The sequence below is a fragment of the Podarcis erhardii genome, assembly GCF_964252035.2.
Source record: "Podarcis erhardii genome assembly, chromosome: 5".
Lineage (NCBI taxonomy): Eukaryota > Metazoa > Chordata > Lepidosauria > Squamata > Lacertidae > Podarcis > Podarcis erhardii.
The window spans coordinates 31,375,798-31,381,558 of record NC_138509.1 but is presented as its reverse complement, the minus strand read 5'-3'; positions in this window follow the sequence as shown (position 1 = coordinate 31,381,558).

The following is a 5,761-nucleotide window of genomic DNA, read 5'->3' as shown; positions in this document are numbered from 1 at the left end:
CAGGCCAATGGGAAGGAGTCGGGGGCTTGCCATGCCTTCATGCCAGCCTGGAAAGTCCCTGAGAATCACAAGAGGGAAAAGGGCTATTGAATTCATGTCTTGCTTGTGGGCTCTCTAGAGGCACTTTGATGGCCCTGAGGGGACAAGAACAGCCTTTGTCCTGATCCAGCAGGGCTCTCCATGTGTTCTTATAAAAGCAGCCTATAAAATTAGAAGCGAGATTCTTGATCTGTTCTCATCTGCTGTTTCATTATTCCAGTTTACCGCTCCTGGTTATATGCAATGTGGACCAACAATCTGTTCTGTGGCTTTTAATATTTCCATTGAAATCCATCATAATACAGCGGTACCTCAGGTTACAGACACTTCAGGTTACAGACTCCGCTAACCCAGATATAGTACCTCGGGTTAAGAACTTTGCTTCAGGATGAGAACAGAAATCGTGCTCCAGCGGTGTGGCAGCAGCGGGAGGCCCCCATTAGCTAAAGTGGTGCTTCAGGTTAAGAACAGTTTCAGGTTAAGAACGGACCTCCAGAATGAATTAAGTTCTTAACCCGAGGTACCACTGTACTGGATTTTAAGCTAGAGAATTTTTGGAAGATCTCACTTCATTTTTGGGATTCTAGAGGTGTCATCCATATTTAAATCCCAATCAAATCCATAGGCTTTGGGCTAGGTTGCATCCTATTGCGAATGCCCAAGAAAAATGGTGCTGTGTCAATGAATCATCCATATACTGTTTCCTCTCATAGTGATGTTTTTCATAAAATCATCAAGCGTTAAGAGTTGGAAGATCCCATAGAGAACATCTGGTCCAGTGTCCAGTCTGCTCAATGTAGTACTTGCAATGCAGGGTGCATCTACAATATCTGTGGCAGATGGCTATCCACCAGCCTTTACTTTGAAAAAAAATCTCCTGTGAAGGAGAGTGCATCACCTGCCAAAGCAGTCCGTTGTTTTCCATTGGCAAAGGAAACGTGCTGGAGGGACCCACCTGAAACAACAGCCTTCCCATGCAGTTGGGGCCCATCCAACGCAAAGTCTTCTAGGCACCCTTGCGCCTCTCCCGGCGTTTTCATTCAAGTGCTGAGCCATATGGATTTTTGGATCCAAGGCCAAAGTTAATTGCAGAGAAGATGGCGATTTATCTTGGCCGTGCCCCTCTCATTCGGAGGTCAGACCTGCTCGCTGGTGGTGACGAGGGCACCTGCTGCCGAAGGTGAGCTGCAAAGCTGCGCTGTTCTATCTTCCTCTTTTAACACATAGGCTACCAGACTTGATTGGATCTCTATTATTAGCAGCTGATATGCCATTAGAGCTCCTCTCCTTACTTCCTTTGCTAATTAATCAGCCCTCCCAGTGACAGCGCTTTACCATTAAATAATTTTCATTAGCAACGAGAGGCCAGCAGTGTAGATGGGCTCATCTGTCTTCATTAACTCTCAGAGCCCCATGACTGGCCAATGCCAATTGGGGAGATTCTTCCCTGGGCTCCTCCCCTTTCTGTTCAGCTTCCTATGAACAACTTGGTGGTTTTTTGGTATATAATGTGTCACTTCTAAATTAATTAGGATTGCCAACAACCCCCTAATCTCCCTTTCCATCAGGTTCTTCAGCTGCATGTATGTAGCAGCTGGTTTAAAGTATGGGATTCTGGTTTTTTTGGGTTTTTTCTAAGAGAAGAAAGAAATGAAGAGTAGTGGGGAGGAACAGAATAGAGATTGTGAATCTGACTTTTGGAAAGGAAGGGCTGAAGTTCGGTAGCAGATCATCTGCATGCAGAAGGTCTCTGGTTCCATCCCCAGTTTCTCCAGGTATGCAGGTTTGGGACTCTGGCAAAGCCCCTGGTCTGAATTCCTGGAGAGTTAATGCCACTCAATGTGTGCAGAGAATTCTGAACTAGATGCACCAATTCTTTGACTTGGCATAGGGCATAGTTTCCTATGTCAGTATATGAGAAACATATCCAATATAAATGCAGGAGTTTATTATTATTATTATTAAAGAGGGAGGTGGAAAGGTCATTATTGTGCCTCCTTCCCTCCCCATCTCCAACGCTCCTTCTGGCCAGATTTCTGTGTGCGGCTTGAGGAAGAGAATGGACAGTGAGCCTTTTAAGAGGCGGATAAATAATGTATAGTTTCCTTCGTTTTGGAAGTAATCTGAGAATGCCTTCCTAGGTCAAGAAGGGAGATCAATATTCATTGATATCTGAATTACTATTCTCCCAGACTAAAAATTGACTTCCCCACTTGCTTAGCAGAACTCGCTTGGGAAATAACCCTGTAGACCTCAGGACTCATGCGCACAAAGTCCCAGAAGGGCAGGGTAGGAACTGCCGCATTTTGTGGCCGTGCAGTGAAATAGGCTCTCATTCTGAGACTGGCAGAAATATCTCCCCCCTCTTCCACTCCAAGTTTTACACAGCTCACTGGATGAAGAGCTGTCCTTTCGACTGGGCTCCAATCTTTGTGCCATCATGTCCCCAGAGCCAGAAGGACAAAGAGACTCGTTGGCAGGGGAGACGCTGCAGCGGCAGAGAATGCTGCCTTCTCATGCGCCTTGAGGGATAAGAGTGGCGAACCATCCCAGAGCGTCTTAAGGAAGTGACCTTGAAACTTGAGGGGTTGTTTTTTTTCTCCTGGCTTAGCGCAACTGTAAGAAAGACAAACTAGCCACTCCTAGAGGTCCTTGCGGTGGAAGAGGTTTTTCTGGTTGCCGTGAACATTTAATTGCTGTCTCTTTGTACAAGCAAAACACAGTGGTGTTCCCAGGGTAACAATTCCTGATTCCCGAGCATGATTGTTCTCCTGCTTAGATATCAAGGCTGTCATCTCTTTTCTGGTGGCCATTAACTGCAGCAGTACAGGCCGAATGGCAGCTATTGAATTTCTGCCAGACGCACACATGTTGCAAAAGGTGGGGAGGGCTGGGGAGGATATCAGACCCATTAAGTATTTTGCCAATGGAAACTTCAGCAGATACAGTCAAAGCACACCCAATGCGTACTTTAAACACATGACTCTTCCCCCAACCCCACCCCAAGTCCTGAGGACTGTAGTTTCCTCACCACAGATCTACAATTCCCAGTGCCCCTGACAAACTACACTTGCCAGGATCCTTTTGGAGGAAGTCAGATGGTTTAAATATGTGTTGGCTGTGCCTTAAATGTATGTTTATTTTCCTATTTTGCCTCAAAATATTTACCTAGCCTGTTTAGCGCCCAGCTGAAAAATGTTCCTTAAGAGTTACCGGCACGTGTTATTTATAGGGCTTAGACAAAGATTCCAGCTCTTAATGCAAACTCGTAAATCACACTTTCAGATACAGCTATCGGTCACAAACTATAAAGTTTCATTGGGCAGTATACATCACTTACTGTCTTTCTTAATGTTTGTGTATGTTTAATTTCCCACAGACTTTCTCCTGCTGTTATTTCCTTCTGATTAAATAGTAAATCTAGGAGATTTCTGGAGATGTTGTGCTGGGACAGTATAAGTGGAATTCTTTTTAAAGAGACACGCCTGAGGTAAAAATCCATACATTATAACCACAAGAACACCACAGTCCTAAATTGTGTTACTAACAGTTTGGGTTATCCAGTAAAAAGAATGCACTTAAGTGCATAGGATTGCAGCCTGGCCTAGGAGACAGTGCCCTCACTCTGAGTTGACTTAATTTGCCCTCAATTATTTGGTAACATACTCAAATCCATTTGGCTATTTACCACCATGATTGGGGTGGACCAGCCCATTTCACCACCTCACTTTTGCCGTGACCCGGGTCTCACCGAAATCAACAGGAGCTGGGGTGCTCCTCAAAGTGTTGCTGCTTGCTCAGACCCCTGCTATGTGATCTCCAGTTGGTTGAGTTTACCAATGTGATCAATTGAGCAAGAAAATACGCAATAATTGAAAGAGTGGAGGAATAGCACCGACATCGCAGCATATCGGAACAATGGCAGTGAGCCCTGGCAACAGAGAAAAGGTGAACATTCTCAAAGCTTAAAAGTCTCTCCCCAACCCAACCAGGAAATAATTCCGTCTCCTTCACAGCTTTCCATCCCAAGAACAAAACATTTGGTGATGTCCTAGCTTGATTATGTTTCTCCTGTTATAAAATATGTTTTAATTTGTTTTAAATGGATACGTTTAATAACTACAGACTACAAGCTGCCTCGAGCATTAAGGACAGGCAGCGGAGAAACAAAGAAAGAAAGAAAGAAAGAAAGAAAGAAAGAAAGAAAGAAAGAAAATGTGTTCCCTCACATGGATATGAGATTCATACAGTTTATTCATACCATTTATAGAAATTTAATAAATAATAATATGCCTCAGTTTATGAAGCATATGGTATTCCAAAGGTTATTCTAAATTTTGCAAGGAAGTCACTTGTCCAAAGGGCACGGCTGCTCTAACATGGTCCAAACTTGCCCATGCCACAGCATTTGGCGGCACAGATCACATTTCATTACACTGACAAGGCTGAGCAAATTCTTCCAGTTGTGTTAATTTCGCCCACAAGTCAGCTTGTGTCACATTTACAAAGAAGATTGTGACATTTCCTAGCTGTTGTCATCCCTCCAGGTTTTGTGGTCCATTGCAGTGCATTTCTAAAGTGGAAGAGGATTTGGTGTAAAGGAGTTTGCGGCTCTCTGCCGCGTTGTCACAGTCTAGCAGGGCACCCCCTGCAGTCGCCTGGGAAGTCAGATGTGCTCACCAGCAGAGTGGGTGAGAAGTAGACTAGCACATAATGTGTTTGTTTCCTTTCTGGGCCGAGAGTGATGAGTGGCACATTTCTAATTCCTGACATGGAAGGTCACAGCTCAGAAGAACCCTTTGGGAATGGGGGAGTACAGGAAACTGAAGGGCAAGTCTTTGGATGACATTGATTTCCCCCAGCAGACAATGGGTTGGAATACAATTGACATGAAACTTTGTTCCATAGCACCAAACCATTCAAGCTCCACCAGTATTGTTTTGTGACTATAGCTGTTCCTTTTTATAACTTTGTACCTTCTTGTTTCTCTTTGTTGTATACTGTATTCATTCCTTATGTTCTCATGACACAGATTAGTCTTGATTTGCATCAGCTTGGTTCACACAACGCCAAGTCATGGTTTGTTAAACCAAACCATGGTTGGTTTGAGCGTGTATACCTAGCCCAGCATACTAACTATGGTTTTCTTTCTGTCAACAAATAATAAAACCATCATGTGAAGGCAAGGTTTGCTGGCAGCTTACAATTTACAGCTTGTTTTAATTATGGTTTCTCATTGTGTTTGAACCCAACTGTCTTTCTTAACCATGGTTTGTATGACCATCCCAGACACTCACCATGAAATAAGAGCAAGCCATGATTTGGTGGAAGAAGGTGGGGCTTATTTGCTGTTCTGCAAGATGACGTGAGCAAATCATAGTTACATGGTTAAAACTTGGCTTAGATGACACAAACAAACCATGGCTTATTGTTATGTGCAAATTCAGCTTATGCCAAGGAGTGTTACTCAATTAAACTTGCTCAGTTAAAATTTCCCTTCTTTCCCCTTCCTTTCATGTTTTAATTTAGTGCAGAAACATGCAACAGACACGTGACTTTTTAAACAAATGTGCCTAAATAGTGGTGATGATAGACAACAGGCTGTGCTGGCCTAACACTTAACCTACTGCTCTGAGAGCTAATATTTCCCCAGTGCTTACAGTGGCAATGCGTTCTGAAGTCCCTTTGACCAGTTAATAGTCAGTGCTTGCATAGATCTGTG